Genomic DNA, 17,945 nt, shown 5'->3' on the forward strand with positions numbered 1-17,945 from the left:
TAGAGAACTGGAATGGTGGTAGGGGTGAGTCTTATTTTAAAATTGCTTTTATCCTCAGCAGATAAAATAGGCTTTCTTTGTATGTTCAAATCTAAGAGGCTTAAAAACAGTATAATTTCTGGGTAGTTGCCCCCTGAAACTTCCAGTGTCAGTTTCCACCTCCCACTTCCTACAGGACAATTCCTGCAGCAGCAGCTGTTCTCTAATTTATGCTCAGGTTAAGATGGAAAGAAAGCAAGAAAATAAAGTAAAATAGAAGCACTCACTCTTTTTCTTGTTTGTTACAGGTCTTCCATGTCTCTGGGGACTCCTATGTTCACATTTCTATGGGGTTGTCGGTCAGATTTTTTTTTCTGTTCACTGAAGAAAAGTGGTGCTCACAAGTTTGTGATTGCATTCTTTATTGCTACCCTGGGGTCAGGCAAAGAGAGAAACATCTTAAGAGCAAGCAGTTGTATTAATTCACAGGGAGCCCAGCATTTCTGTTGAACTGTGCTCTGGTTGCATCTAGTTCGGTGCCATGACACTGGGTCACACTCAAGTTGTCATTGCAATAAAGTGCAGCTGACAGCACGAGCAAGCATTCCTGAAAGGAGAGAATGCTCAGCAGTGATGACATAACCGTAGTGGGTAGATCTCTAGTTCTCATGCTAAGGGCTGTTTGTCAGTCTGCTGTGACTATATCTTACTCAGGTGACTGGGGGTACACAGTCACTATCTGCTTCACAGCTGACTAGCAAATTCAATTCAAGTGTTTATTAGGATCTTTCAAGTAAAAAGCCTCTAGGAAACATGGTCCTGAGCCTCTAATAATGTGAATATGTGCATGTGTGCATGTACATTTATACTTATGTTCATATCTGGGGGAAGGGAAAAATCACAAAAGGGAGGAGATTCAGAAGAAGTATATTGCACAGTTGTATGCAGGAAGCTTTTAAAGAAAAATAGAGTACCTTTTTTCAAATACCAAAATGTATATTCTTAAGAAGAAGCACTCTGGCAGAAATAGAGGAAGGCTGGAATATTCTGACTGAAATATGGGCTTCCTGTCTGAGAGAGTGTGATTCTGAGAGTGAAAGGTACAAGCCAAGCCAAAAACTATGTAAGACAAATCTAAGGTCTAAACACTAAGAAGGAGGGAGTGAGGGGCATCTATAGTTACTAAGTCCGAAGGAGCCAGACGTGGCATTTGAGATCAAGATTAGAAAGCCAAAAATTTAGGGTTAAGTGGATATGAGAAGGTCTCAGACAAACTGCAGATAGGATCAAGATCCTAAACAGTTTTTCCAAATCACCCAGAACTTCATTGTGACTTAGAATTTTATTTCAGGAAATTACTGGTCTAGGGGAGAGTGGGACTTGGTTAATGGGCCTAAATGGGGTAGGGAGGTAGAGCTAAAATGGAGCATTTGGATCTAGAGAAGAGGTCTAGATATTTAGTGGAGAGTAATGGGAAAGGACTGCAAAGGTGGGGGTTTCATGAATATAGGAACAGACTTAAGCCTGATGGGTGGAGAGAGAGATGTGGGATGGCTTCTTGACATTCAGTCAGAATGTAGTGATAACCATTATGTTCCAGACTCTAAGCAAACGCATAGTTTCTCCTGCAGGTATTAAGAGACCAGTTATCTGGTGGTGAAAATAAAACTTGCCTCCAGAATTTAGAGCCTGGGGGATCACCCAAACTTGGTATCATTAAGGAGAGAGAGGGAGAACAGGACAGGTTTGAAGGGAAGATATGGAAGAATAACGTGATTAGAATGCAGATAATGTAGTCAAACTATGTGCATTCAAACTCCAACTCTGCCACTTACTATGTGTGTGAATTTGGTCAGGTTTCTTACCTGCTCTGTACCACAATTTCCTCATCTGTAAAATTGATATAATAATACTTGCCACCTCATAGTATTGTTGTGATGACTGATTGAAGTAATACATGTAAAGTGCTTAGATTAGCGACTAATATGTGGGAGCTCAGGAGAGTTAGCAATGATAATGAAGAAGGAGAGGATTCAGTTTGAGGCTTAATGGTTTGAGTACTAGAAAATTATTCAGGTGGGGATACACATCAGAAGGCAAGAAAATTGTTGAGACCTGGAGAGAAAATCCAGGCTTAGGAGCCATCTTGATGGAGGCAGTAGTTAAATTGAAAAGATGGGATGGAATTGCTAAGGCTGAGAGAGCACAGAGAGAAAGTTTTGCCTCCAGAGGACTTTAACAGTGTCTGGAGATGCTTTTGCTTGCCACAGTTGGTGGGGGTTGGGGGGAGGTGATGCTACTCTTAGCTATAGCAAGAGGCCAGGATGCTGCTACATGTCTTACACTGCTCAGGACATTTCCCCCACAACCAAAAATTACCAGCTCCCGTGTCAGTAGTGCCAAGGTTGAAAACCATGGTGTAGAAGAGTTTCTCAGTCACAATCACCTGGAAAGAGTATAAAATTCTCAGTCAAATCACCTGGAAAGAGTGTTAAAATTTGCAGTGAAGCCAATAAACAGAAATCCAGAGAAGTCTAGTCACAGAAACCATGGGAGGATGGAAATTAAAGACTGAGTTGCATCAGTAGTACCAGATGCTACAGACAGGTCAATACTGAGGTCAGATGGAATTGGTGACTCTAGTTGTGGACTCCAGTGGTTGAAGAGACAGGGCAGCAGGTTTTATGTGACTTTCTAGACAAGGTTGGCATTAAAAGGAGAATAAATAATCACTTGACAGAGCAGCATTTTCAAAGGAAAAATATTATTCTGTGCTGTTCTTTCATTTCTTCTTTTAACTCTGTTACCCTAACACTTCTAAGTCAGATTCCTAGTCCCCTAAAACCTCCCTCTTTTGTCTGGAAATGTGATTAGAGAAAATTTAGATTGGTGAATTGATGCTCCAACACGGTAAAATTTATGCAGTTGTATCATTTTAGAGATAAGAAAAAATGAGTTTGGCTTTTCCTTTTTAATAGTTCAGGAGCCTGAGGCCCTGAAAGATTCAGTGACTTGCCCGAAGTCACACAGCTGGTTGGTTCCAAAACACAGGACTTACTAACATTCAGGGAGTACTCTTCTTTGTGCTGAATTGCTTTCCGGTGATCTAATCCTGGTTCCCAGTGGCTCAGTTTCTTTTTCAGTAGCAGAATACTACATGGAGTTGCTTTCAAAGTGCTGACATGGAACAGGGCTGACCTGAGGTGAATCTTTGCTCCACAGCTTGCTTACCCATTGCATAACACTGGGCAAGTAACTTAACATCTGTGGATTTCAGTTTTCCCTAACAAAATGATAATATTATTGCCTACCTGAGGATTAAATCAGAAACACATGTATGATAGCATCTGGAACACTGTCTGCACATGGTAGCTCTTAATATTTTAATTATCATTTTTCATAAGACCCTGTCTTTGTCATGGATTAAAAGACAAGAGAATGTCCAATGACAGATATTCTGTTCTTATGATGCTTAAACGAAACAGTGGTTCAACATTCACCCATATTATCAAGACCTAACCCTCTCCTTTGCGGTCCCTATCTGTCAACATAGTAAGATGTTACAGAGTCATTAATTGTATTCTCCATTCTGTACTACTGTCCCAGAGACCTACCTATGTTGTGATGCAAATTATAGCACACTTAATCCCCTTCTGCCTCTCCACCCACCTTCCACACTTCTTCCCCTTTCGTAACCACTAGTCCTTCTCAGTGTCTATGAGTCTACTGTTTCTTCTGTTCCTTCCATTTCGCTTTTTTATACTCCACAGATGAGTGAAATCATTTGGTATTTGTCTTTCTCTGCCTGACTTATTTCAGTGAGCATAATACCATCTAGATCCATCCATGTTGTTGCAAAAGGCAGGATTTCTTGTCTACGGCTGAATAATATTACATTGTGTATATGTACCACATCTTCCTTATCCATTCATCTATTGATGGACACTTAGGTTGCTTCCATATCTTGGATACGATAAATACTATGACAGTAAATAAGGAAGTGCATATATCTTTTTGAATCAGGAATTTTGTTTTCTTCAGGTGAATTCCTAGGAGTGGATTGCTGTGTCACATGGTATTTCTATTTTTAGCTTTTTGAGAAACCTCCATAATGCTTTCAGAGCAGTTGCACCAATTCACATTCCCACCAACAGTGTAGGAGGGTGCCTATTTCTCTGCATCCTCAACAGCATTTGTTGTTTCTTATCTTTTGGATAGTGGCCGTCCTAACTTGTGTGAGGTGATATCCTTTGTGGTTTTAATTTGCATTTCCCTGATGATTAGCGATGTGGAGCATCTTTTCATGTGCCTGTTGGCCATCCATCTTTCTGCTTTGCAGAAGTGTCAGTTCAGGTCCTCCACCCATTTCTTAATTGGGTTATTTGTTTTTTGGGTGTTGAGGCATATGAGTTCTTTATGTATTTTGGAATGTTAACCCCTTATTGGATAAAGCATTGACAAATATATTCTCCCATACTGTAGGGTGCCTTTTTGTTCTGCTGATGGTGTCCTTTGCTGTACAGAAGCTTTTTAGTTTGATATAGTCCCACTTGTTCATTTTTTATTTTGCTTCCCTTGCCTGAGGAGATGTGTCCAGCAAAAAGTTGCTGATGCTTATATTCAAGAGATTTCTGCCTGTGTTTTCTTCTATGAGTTTTATGGTTTCATGACTTACATTCAGAAGGTCTTTGATCCATTTTGAGTTTACTTTTGTGTATGGAGTTAGACTATAATCCAGTTTTGTTCTGTTACATGTAGCTGCCCAGTTCTCACAACACCAATTGTTGAAGAGGTTGTCTTTTCCCCATTGTGTATTCATGGCTCCTTTATCATATATTAATTGACCATATATGTGTGGGTTTATATCTGGGCTCTCTATTCTGTTCCATTGATCTATTGGTCTGTTCTTGTGCACGTACCAAATTGTCTTGATTACTGTGGCTTTGTAGTAGAGCTAGAAGCCAGGGAGCATAATCCCCCCTGCTTTGTTCTCTCATGATCATACTTAATGGCAAAAAGCTGAAAGCTTTTCCTCTAAGGTAAGGAACAAGACAAGGATGCCCACTCTCACTTTTATTCAACATAGCCATGGCATTCAGACAACACAAAGAGATAAAAGGCATCCAAATTGGTGAGGAAGAAGTTAAACTGTCACTATCTGCACACAACATGATATTATACTTAGAAAACCCTAAAGGCTCTACCAAAAACCTATTAGAACTAATAAGTGAATTCAGCAAGGAAGCAGGATACTAAATTAATACAACGTATCTGTTGCATTCCTGTATACTAACAATGAACTATAAGAAAGAGAAATCAGGAAAACAATTCCATTTACAACTACATCAAAAAGAAAAAAATACTTAGGAATAAACCTAACCAAGGAGTTGAAAGACCTATACCCTGAAAACTACAAGACACTCATGAGAGAAATTAAAGAAGATACCAATAAATGGAAATACATCCTGTACTCATGGACAGGAAGAATTAATATTGTCAAAATGGACATCCTTCGTAAAGCAATCTACAGTTTCAATGCAATCCATATGAAAATACCAACAGCATTCTTCAACAAACTAAAAAATAGTTCTAAAATTCATATGGAACCACAAAAGACTACAAATAGCCAAAGCAATCCTGAGAAGGAAGAACAAAGCAGGGGGGATTATACTTCCTGCCTTCTAGCTCTACTACAAAGCCACAGTAATCAAGACAATTTGGTACGTGCACAAGAACAGACCAATAGATCAATGGAACAGAATAGAGAGCCCAGATATAAACCCACACATATATGGTCAATTAATATATGATAAAGGAGCCATGAATACACAATGGGGAAAAGACAACCTCTTCAACAATTGGTGTTGTGAGAACTGGGCAGCTACATGTAACAGAACAAAACTGGATTATAGTCTAACTCCATACACAAAAGTAAACTCAAAATGGATCAAAGACCTTCTGAATGTAAGTCATGAAACCATAAAACTCATAGAAGAAAACACAGGCAGAAATCTCTTGAATATAAGCATCAGCAACTTTTTGCTGGACACATCTCCTCAGGCAAGGGAAGCAAAATAAAAAATGAACAAGTGGGACTATATCAAACTAAAAAGCTTCTGTACAGCAAAGGACACCATCAGCAGAACAAAAAGGCACCCTACAGTATGGGAGAATATATTTGTCAATGCTTTATCCAATAAGGGGTTAACATTCCAAAATACATAAAGAACTCATATGCCTCAACACCCAAAAAACAAATAACCCAATTAAGAAATGGGTGGAGGACCTGAACTGACACTTCTGCAAAGCAGAAAGATGGATGGCCAACAGGCACATGAAAAGATGCTCCACATCGCTAATCATCAGGGAAATGCAAATTAAAACCACAAAGGATATCACCTCACACAAGTTAGGACGGCCACTATCCAAAAGATAAGAAACAACAAATGCTGTTGAGGATGCAGAGAAATAGGCACCCTCCTACACTGTTGGTGGGAATGTGAATTGGTGCAACTGCTCTGAAAGCATTATGGAGGTTTCTCAAAAAGCTTAAAATAGAGGGTGGAGCCAGGATGGCGGCGTGAGTAGAGCAGTGGAAATCTCCTCCCAAAAACACATAGAGCTATGAAAATATAACAAAGAAAACTCTTCCTAAAATACAGACCAGAGGACACAGGACAACATCCAGACCACATCCACACCTGCAAGAACCCAGCGCCTCGCGAAAGGGGGTAAAATTCAAGCCCCGGCCCAGTGGGACCCGAGCGCCCCTCCCCCCGGCTCCTGGTGGGTGGAAAGAAACCGGAGCGGTTTTTTTTTGTTTTTGGCGAGAGCTTTTTGGAAGCCGTAAAAGGACAGGGACCCCGTTGCTAGGGAGGCAGGGCGGCGGGACCGGTGAGTGGGTGCCTGGGACCGGCGCCTGAGGACAAAGATTATCGCGCTTTTTTCCCTACGGGACCAGTGGGCAGCTGCCTGAGACCGGCGCCTGAGGACGGAGGAAATCGCGCATTTTTACCCTTTTTTTTTCTCTTTTTGGCGAGTGCTTTTTGGAAGCCTTAAAGGGACAGTGACCCCATTGCTAGGGAGGCAGGGCGGCGGGACCAGTGAGCGGGTGCCTGGGACCGGCGCCTGAGGACAAAGATTATCACGCGTTTTTCCCTACGGGACCTGTGGCCGGGTGCCTGAGACCGGCGCCTGAGGACGGAGGAAATCGCACGTTTTTCCCCCTTTTTTTCCCCTTTTTGGCGAGTGCTTTTTGGAAGCCTAAAAGGGACAGGGACCCTGTTGCTAGGGAGGCAGGGCAGCTGGACCGGTGAGTGGGTGCCTGAGACCTGCGCCTGAGGACAGAGGAAATCGCACGTTTCCCCCCCTTTTTTTTTCTCTTTTTGGCGAGTGCTTTTTGGAAGCCTTAAAGGTACAGGGACCCCAGTGCTAGGGAGGCAGAGCAGCAGGACCGGTGAACGGGTGCCTGGGACCGGCACCTGAAGACAAAGAATATTGCGTGTTTTTCCCTGCGGGACCGGTGGGCAGGTGCTTTTTGGAAGCCTTGAAGGGACAGGGACCCCAGTGCTAGGAAGGTAGGGCAGCAGGACCAGTGAGCGGGTGCCTGGGACCAGCGCCTGAGGAAAAAAAAAATCGCGTGTTTTTTCCCTTTTTTTTTTTTTTTTTCTGTTTCCTCTCTCATTGTTGCTGTTGTTGTTTTGGTTTGGAGAGTGCTTTTTGGAAGTCTTAAAGGGGCAGGACAGGACACTTAGACCAGAGGCAGGGAATCTGGGGATCTCTGGGCACTCTAACCCCCTGGGCAACAGGGAGCACAGAGGCCCCTTACGGAGATAAATAGCCTCCCGACCGCTCCCCCTCCAATGGGGCTCCGCCACTTTGGAGGAGCAGCCCCAGCCAGGCCACGCCCACAGCAACAGCGGAGATAAACTCCATAGCAAACGGGCAGGTAGCAGAAGCCCTGCCTGCGCAGAGCTGACAAGTATAAGCCACTAGAGGTCGCCATTCTCCCAGGAGAGGAAGGCCACAAACCAACAAGAAGGGAAGTTCTTCCAGCGACCATTTGTACCAGCTCTGCAAACTATCTATCACCATGAAAAGGCAAAACTACAGGCAGACAAAGATCACAGAGACAACACCTGAGAAGGAGACAGACCTAACCAGTCCTCCTGAAAAAGAATTCAAAATAAAAATCATGAACATGCTGACAGAGATGCAGAGAAAAATGCAAGAGCAATGGGATGAGATGCAGAGAAAAATGCAAGAGCAATGGGATGAAGTCCGGAGGGAGATCACAGATGTCAGGAAGGAGATCACAGAAGTGAAACAGTCCCTGGAAGGATTTATAAGCAGAATGGATAAGATGCAAGAGGCCATTGAAGGAATAGAAGCCAGAGAACAGGAACGTATAGAAGCTGACATAGAGAGAGATAAAAGGATCTCCAGGAATGAAACAACACTAAGAGAACTATGTGACCAAGCCAAAAGGAATAATATTCGTATCATAGGGGTACGAGAAGAAGAAGAAAGAGGAAAAGGGATAGAAAGTCTATTTGAAGAAATAATTGCTGAAAACTTCCCCAAACTGGGGGAGGAAATAATCGAACAGACCATGGAATTACACAGAACCCCCAACAGAAAGGATCCAAGGAGGACAACACCAAGACACATAGTAATTAAAATGGCAAGGATCAAGGACAAGGAAAGAGTTTTAAAGGCAGCTAGAGAGAAAAAGGTCACCTATAAAGGAAAACCAGTCAGGCTAACATCAGACTTCTCGACAGAAACCCTACAGGCCAGAAGAGAATGGCATGATATACTTAATGCAATGAAACAGAAGGACCTTGAACCAAGGATATGGTATCCAGCACGACTATCATTTAAATATGATGGCGGGATTAAACAATTCCCAGACAGGCAAAAGCTGAGGGATTTTGCTTCCCACAAACCACCTCTACAGGGCATCCTACAGGGACTGCTCTAGATGGGAGGACTCCTAAAAAGAGCACAGAACAAAACACACAACATATGAAGAAGGGAGGAGGAGGAATAAGAAGGGAGAGAAGAAAAGAATCTCCAGACAGTGTATATAACAGCTCAATAAGTGAGCTAAGTTAGGCAGTAAGATACTAAAGAAGCTAACCTTGAACCTTTGGTAACCACGAATCTAAAGCCTGCAATGGCAATAAGTACATATCTCTCAATAGTCACCCTAAATGTAAATGGACTTAATGCACCAATCAAAAGACACAGAGTAATAGAATGGATAAAAAAGCAAGACCCATCTATATGCTGCTTACAAGAAACTCACCTTAAACCCAAAGACAAGCATAGACTAAAAGTCAAGGGATGGAAAAACATATTTCAGGCAAACAACAGTGAGAAGAAAGCAGGGGTTGCAGTACTAATATCAGACAAAATAGACTTCAAAACAAAGAAAGTAACAAGAGATAAAGAAGGATACTACATAATGATAAAGGGCTCAGTCCAACAAGAGGATATAACCATTCTAAATATATATGCACCCAATACAGGAGCACCAGCATATGTGAAGCAAATACTAACAGAACTAAAGAGGGAAATAGACTGCAATGCATTCATTGTAGGAGACTTCAACACACCACTCACCCCAAAGGATAGATCCACCGGGCAGAAAATAAGTAAGGACACACAGGCACTGAACAACACACTAGAACAGATGGACCTAATAGACATCTATAGAACTCTACATCCAAAAGCAACAGGATATACATTCTTCTCAAGTGCACATGGAACATTCTCCAGAATAGACCACATACTAGCTCACAAAAAGAGCCTCAGTAAATTCCAAAATATTGAAATTCTACCAACCAATTTTTCAGACCACAAAGGTATAAAAGTAGAAATAAATTCTACAAAGAAAACAAAAAGGCTCACAAACACATGGAGGCTTAACAACATGCTACTAAATAATCAATGGATCAATGAACAAATCAAAAAAGAGATCAAGGAATATATAGAAACAAATGACAACAACAACACTAAGCCCCAACTTTTGTGGGATGCAGCAAAAGCAGTCTTAGGAGGAAAGTATATAGCAATCCAGGCACACTTGAAGAAGGAAGAACAATCCCAAATGAATAGTCTAACATCACAATTATTGAAACTGGAAAAAGAAGAACAAATGAGGCCTAAAGTCAGCAGAACTAGGGACATAATAAAGATCAGAGAAGAAATAAACAAAATTGAGAAGAATAAAACAATAGCAAAAATCAATGAAACCAAGAGCTGGTTCTTTGAGAGAATAAACAAAATAGATAAGCCTCTAGCCCAACTTATTAAAAGAAAAAGAGAATCAACACAAATCAACATAATCAGAAATGAGAATGGAAAAATCACGACGGACTCCACAGAAATACAAAGAATTATTAAAGACTACTATGAAAACCTATATGCCAACAAGATGGAAAACCTAGAAGAAATGGACAACTTCCTAGAAAAATACAACCTCCCAAGACTGACCAAGGAAGAAACACAAAAGTTAAACAAATCAATTATGAGCAAAGAAATTGAAACGGTAATCAAAAAACTACCCAAGAACAAACCTCCGGGGCCAGACGGATTTACCTCGGAATTTTATCAGACACACAGAGAGGACATAATACCCATTCTCCTTAAAGTGTTCCAAAAAATAGAAGAAGAGGGAATACTCCCAAACTCATTCTATGAAGCCAACATCACCCTAATACCAAAACCAGGCAAAGACCCCACCAAAAAAGAAAATTACAGACCAATATCCCTGATGAATGTAGATGCAAAAATACTCAATAAAATATTAGCAAACAGAATTCAACAGTATATCAAAAGGATCATACACCATGACCAAGTGGGGTTCATCCCAGGGATGCAAGGATGGTACAACATTCTAAAATCCATCAACATCATCCACCACATCAACAAAAAGAAAGACAAAAACCACATGATCATCTCCATAGATGCTGAAAAAGCATTTGACAAAATTAAACTTCCATTCATGATAAAAACTCTCAGCAAAATGGGAATAGAGGGCAAGTACCTCAAAATAATAAAGGCCATATATGATAAACCCACAGCCAGCATTATACTGAACAGCGAGAAGCTGAAAGCATTTCCTCTGAGATCGGGAACAAGACAGGGATGCCCACTCTCCCCACTGTTATTTAACATAGTACTGGAGGTCCTAGCCACGGCAATCAGACAAAACAAAGAAATACAAGGAATCCAGATTGGTAAAGAAGAAGTCAAACTATCACTATTTGCAGATGATATGATACTGTACATAAAAAACCCTAATGACTCCACTCCAAACCTACTAGAACTGATATCGGAATACAGCAAAGTTGCAGGATACTAAATTAACACACAGAAATCTGTAGCTTTCCTATACACTAACAATGAATCAATAGAAAGAGAAATCCGGAAAACAATTCCATTCACCATTGCATCAAAAAGAATAAAATACCTAGGAATAAACCTAACCAAAGAAGTGAAAGACTTATACTCTGAAAACTACAAGTCACTCTTAAGAGAAATAAAAGGGGACACTAATAAATGGAAACTCATCCCATGCTCATGGCTAGGAAGAATTAATATCGTCAAAATGGCCATCCTGCCCAAAGCAATATACAGATTTCATGCAATCCCTCTCAAATTACCAGCAACATTCTTCAATGAATTGGAACAAATAATTCAAAAATTCATATGGAAACACCAAAGACCCCGAATAGCCAAAGCAATCCTGAAAAAGAAGAATAAAGTAGGGGGGATCTCACTCCCCAACTTCAAGCTCTACTACAAAGCCATAGTAATCAAGACAATTTGGTACTGGCACAAGAACAGAGCCACAGACCAGTGGAACAGATTAGAAACTTCAGAAATTAACCCAAACAAATATGGTCAATTAATATTTGATAAAGGAGCCATGGACATACAATGGGGAAATGACAGTCTCTTCAACAGATGGTGCTGGCAAAACTGGACAGCTACGTGTAGGAGAATGAAACTGGACCATTGTCTAACCCCATATACAAAGGTAAACTCAAAATGGATCAAAGACCTGAATGTAAGTCATGAAATCATTAAACTCTTGGAAAAAAACATAGGCAAAAACCTCTTAGACATAAACATGAGTGACCTCTTCTTGAACATATCTCCCCGGGCAAGGAAAACAACAGCAAAAATGAGCAAGTGGGACTACATTAAGCTGAAAAGCTTCTGTACAGCGAAAGACACCATCAATAGAACAAAAAGGAACCCTACAGTATGGGAGAATATATTTGAAAATGACAGATCCGATAAAGGCTTGACGTCCAGAATATATAAAGAGCTCACATGCCTCAACAAACAAAAAACAAATAACCCAATTAAAAAATGGGCAGAGGAACTGAACAGACAGTTCTCTAAAAAAGAAATACAGATGGCCAACAGACACATGAAAAGATGCTCCACATCGCTAATTATCAGAGAAATGCAAATTAAAACTTCAATGAGGTATCTCCTCACACCAGTAAGGATAGCTGCCATCCAAAAGACAAACAACAACAAATGTTGGCCTGGCTGTGGAGAAAGGGGAACCCCCCTACACTGCTGGTGGGAATGTAAATTAGTTCAACCATTGTGGAAAGCAGTTTGGAGGTTCATCAAAATGCTCAAAACAGACCTACCATTTGACCCAGGAATTCCACTCCTAGGAATTTACCCTAAGAACGCAGCAATCAAGTTTGAGAAAGACAGATGCACCCCTCTGTTTATCGCAGCACTATTTACAATAGCCAAGAAATGGAAGCAACCTAAATGTCCAGCAGTAGATGAATGGATAAAGAAGATGTGGTACATATACACAATGGAATACTACTCAGCCATAAGAAGTGGAAAAATCCAAGCATTTGCAGCAACATAGATGGAGCTGGAGAGTATTATGCTCAGTGAAATAAGCCAAGCGGAGAAAGAGAAATACCAAATGATTTCACTCATCTGAGGAGTATAAGAACAAAGGAAAAACTGAAGGAACAAAACAGCAGTGGAATTACAGAACCCAAAAATGGACTAACAGGTACCAAAGGGAAAGGAACTGGGGAGGAAGGGTGGGCAGGGAGGGATAAGGGTGGGAAGAAGAAGAGGGGTATTAAGATTAGCATACATGGGGGGGAGGGAGAAAGGGGAGGGTGGGCTGCACAACACAGAGAGGACAAGTAGGGATTCTACAACATTTTGCTAAGCTGATGGACAGTAACTGTAATGTTGTTGTTAGGGGGGACCTGATATAGGGGATAGCATAGTAAACATAGTACTCTTCATGTAAGTGTAGATTAAAGATTTAAAAAAAAAGAGAAAGAAAGAAAGAAAAGGGGGATTACTTCTTGATAGGATAAAACTATTGGTAAATCAAAGATCAACGCATGCTTTAAATATCCTTAATGTTGATCACTTAAAGTGTGTCAGATGATCAGCTATGGAGGTACTCTTTTCTGATAATATTTCTTTCTCTTAATTAAAAAAAAAAAAAGGCAGTCCCTGTGTGCTGACCTCCAGTGAGTTCTGCACAGTGGTATAGAGGGCATGTCAAAGTGTGGGCAAAGGGTCTGTTTGTTTCTATGCAGAAGATAAAGGCCTAGCTTGTATACCCAGAAAATGAACTAAGATACGATATGAGGAGGAGCTTCCGGCATCAGCACTCTCTGGAGGACTCGTGCGGGGGGATGATCATCAAAAAGCCTCCAGAGGGATCCGGGCGATACTGCGGTTGTGGCTGCGTCCACCCCACCGTTTCCTGGACTTGCCATTGGATGAGGAGGGAGATGTCTAGGCTGGCATGTGCATACAGTGAGACAACGAATTTGACCAGATCTGTACTGTTGGAACTCAACCAGGAGTTGGGAAGGGTGCAAGTTGTAGCACTCCAAAATCTCATGACTATAGACTATCTACGGTTAAAAGAACATATGGGATGTGAACAGATCCCAGAAATGGGCTGCTTTAATTTGTCTGATTTTTCTCAGACTGTTCATGTACAGTAGGACAACATCCATCATATCATAGACAAATTTTCACAAATGCCTAGGGTGCCTAAATGGTTTTCTTGGCTTCACTGGAGATGGATGGTAATTATAGATTTGCTTTGTTTATGTCACCGTATTCCTATTATGTTAATATGTGTGTGCAAATTAGTTAGTAGTTTAAAATCTATACATACTTAAGGTACTCTACAAGAAGATATGTCAAAGAAATAATCAATCCTCCCATGTTTTCTTCCATATGAGACCTCTATAGCTTTTCTTCTTCCTTCCTAATTACAACCCTTAAATAGAATTCGTGCCTCATATCGAATTTACCGAGTATCATAATTCCTCCAGGTGGTAAAGATACCTCGAGACAAGTGCTGGGCATAGAAGCCACACGGCATAAATCTGCAAAGAAGTAAAAAGCTAACCTTTTCAAACAATATGGCTTCTCTCTCACTTACCAACTTTACATTTCCCTGTATGTCCCCGGAAGATGACTGGTTAGCCAGAGACGGGTAAGATTCCTCAAGGGAGGAACAAACTAAGACAGGCACAGTCACAGGGGGGCCATCAGGTGAGAAATTGGGGATCAACAGAGGTGAGGCTCAGAACCTCACCCCCCCTGCTTTGAGAGAAATCTTCTGCATCCGTGGATGTTTTGCTGCCCTTGTCTAGCTTGGATTAATACTTAGTCCATAGGCACACACCTGATCATCTACATTTGCCCTCTTACAGCACTAAACTGTTTTCTACCTTTATCTTGCATCTACCTACCACTTCAGCATTTTATTAAAAATAAAAATAATAATAATAATAAAGTGAGAAATGTGGGATCAACATATAAATCAAGTATAAAAATCAAACGAATATTCATATTTGACCTGATTGTTTATAGTTCATAATGCGTGATCAAAACCGAAAGTTTGTGTGATGACTGCCCTTGTACTGTTCACCATTTAAGAATTTATTCACTATGTAAGAATTCGTTCACCATGTAAGAACTTGTTCGTTATGCTTCAGAAGATTGGAGACTGACGAGAATTAGGCTTGAGATGGATTAATGATTGTACATTGAGCATTGACCCCCTATACTGAATTTTATTGTTGTTAACAACCATTTGATCAATAAATATGAGAGATGCCCTCTCAAAAAGAAAAAAAAAGCTAAAAATAGAAATACTATGTGACACAGCAATCCACTCCTAGGAATTCACCTGAAGAAAACAAAATTCCTGATTCAAAAAGGTATATGCACTTCCTTATTTACTGTCATAGTATTTATCGTATCCAAGATAATGGAAGCAACCTAAGTGTTTATTAATAGATGAATGGATAAGGAAGATGTGGTACATATACACAATGTAATATTATTCAGCCGTAGACAAGAAATCCTGCCTTTTGCAACAACATGGATGGATCTAGATGGTATTATGCTCAGTGAAATAAGTCAGGCAGAGAAAGACAAATACCAAATGATTTCACTCATTTGTGGAGTATGAAAACAAAGTGAAATGGAAGGAACAGAAGAAACAGTAGACTCATAGACATTAGTGTTATTACCAAGTGTGAGGGGTTGGGATGGGTGCAGGTGGAGTGGAAATGAGGATAAAAGGACACAATAATTCATAATCACAGTATAAGTTGATCACATGAACTTTTGAACCACTGTGAGGTACATTTGAAATCAACAAAAGATTGTGTATTAACAATACTTTTAACTTTAAAAAGAAAGTCATTGCCATACCCATGGTCGTCTAGACTTTCTTCTGTTATCTTCCAGGAGTTTTATAGTTTTGCATTTTACATCTAAGTCTGTGAACTCTTTTGAGTTAGTATCTGTGAATCATGTAAGGTCTCTGGATAGACTGATTTTGGCATGTGGATATTTAGTTCTTACAGCACCACTTGTTAAAAAAACTGTCTTTGCTCCATCGTATTTCCTATGTTCCTTTATTCAAGATCAGTTGACCTTATTTTTTGTGTATATCTTTCTAGGCTACTTATTGTTCCATTGATATATTTCCTTTTTCTTCCACCAATACCACACTCTCTTGAATACTGTAGCTTTATAATAAGTCTTAAAGTTGAGTAGTGTCATTTGTCCAATTTTTTATTTTCCTTCAATATGGTTGGCTGCTCTGGGTCTTTTCCCTCAACATATAAACTTCAGAATCAGTTTGTTAATATCCACAAACTAACTTGCTGTGATTTTGATTGTAATTTCACTGAATCTATAAATAAAGTTGGGAAGAACAATATTTAGTCTTCCTATCCATGAACATGGGACTTCTTTACATTTATTTTGTTTTAATTTGATTTCCTCCATCAGAGTTTAATAGTTTTCATCATACAAATTTGTTACATATTTTATTAAATTTATACTTGTCTTTTATTTTTTGGGTGCTACTGTGTATAATATTGTGTTTTTAAATTCAAATCCCACTTGTTCATTGTTAGTATATAGTAAAGTGATTTTCTTTTGTCTGTTAATTTTTTTTCTGGCAACCTTGCTATATAATTGCTTATTAGTTCCAGGAGGGGTTTTTTTGTTGATTCTTTTAGATTTTCTACATAGCTGATATGTCATTTGTGAACAAAAGAACTTTATTTCTACCTTCCAAATCTGTAAATCTTTTATTTCCTTTTTTTATCTTACTGGATTAGCTAAGATTTCCAGTATGATGTTGAAAAGTAGTAGTGAGGAGAGACATCCTTGTGTTGGTACTGATCTTAGAAGGAAAACTCTAGTTTCTCATCATTAAGTATGATATTAACTGTAGATTTTTTTTATGAAGTTCAGAAAGTTTTTCTCCATTCCTAGTTTGCTGGGAATTCTTACCATAAGTTTAGATATTTTTTGTATCTATGGATATGATCGTGCAATTTTTCTTCATTAGCTTGTCGGTATTATATGAACTGATTTTTGAATTTTTAAACCAGTTTTGCATACCTGGGGTAAATACCACTTGGTCCTGGTGTATATTTATGTACATTGTTGGATTCAATTTGCTATTGTCTTATTGAGTATTTAACTTTTTCTTGGAGCCACATTTCTTTTTTAAAAATATTGTTCAAGAAAAAGTGTTACACATTATTATAAAAAATTTGAACTGAAAAAAAGAAAAGCACTCAATCCTGTCACTTAGATATGACCACTCTCCAATATTTTAGTGTATTTCCTATAGACTTTTATAATAGAAATAGTAACAACAGCAACAGCAGTGAATAACATTGTTAGTTCATTGAGTGGATACTTGAAGTAACTAAGTGACAACTGATAAAGATTTCCTGTAGTGCTCTATTAACAAAATAAGGGTGAAGAAAGGAAGTAAAAAGTATATATAAATGACTGCTTTTTGTCTAGAGGCCTGTATTAAAAATGAGAAAAATGGTTAAAGGAAAAGATTAAAGGTCCACTTTACTCTCTACCCTTCTTCATACCCCATGTAAAATCTGAACAATTCAGGCTTTTAACTAGGTAGTCAGGAAAATGTTTGACAACACTCAGAATGTTAGTAATGGAATGTAGTTCATAGTTCATGTCTGCTGTGTTTTTAGGCTGCTGAATAATTTTCCAAGTCTTAGGAATAGCCAGTTGTTTTATTCAAAAACAGTGGCTATTCCACTCATACACAGAAGACACCGGAAATGGGAGATGTAGCTAGCCATCCACTGACAAAGGATTCTTTCCCTTTGTTGATAAAGCTTTTCTCACCTGCCTTCACTGGAGCCTGGCAGAGGTTTGGAAGAAGCTCTCTTTTAGAGTAAAATGCCGCGTTAAATACTGAAGGCTACACAGAAACTTCAACTTTGAGATTCCCAACATGAAAGTTTCCATCGACACTGGCATGCTGAGTAGGCACCATGCTGTGCAAGTGATGACAGCTTGCAGCATCTGAAAAAATTCATTTCTTTTTAATTTTTTCATTTTAGAATAGTAGCCATTCA

General features: G+C 39.6%; 1 protein-coding gene across 6 annotated transcripts in view; it reads left to right on the top strand.

Moving 5' to 3' along the window:
- TRIM44 (tripartite motif containing 44) overlaps positions 1–17,945 on the top strand; it is a 150,384-nt gene that overhangs the window by 49,368 nt on the left and 83,071 nt on the right. The window lies entirely within an intron of this gene.

This window comes from Manis javanica, chromosome 11, assembly GCF_040802235.1.
Source record: "Manis javanica isolate MJ-LG chromosome 11, MJ_LKY, whole genome shotgun sequence".
In the NCBI taxonomy this organism is placed as follows: domain Eukaryota; kingdom Metazoa; phylum Chordata; class Mammalia; order Pholidota; family Manidae; genus Manis; species Manis javanica.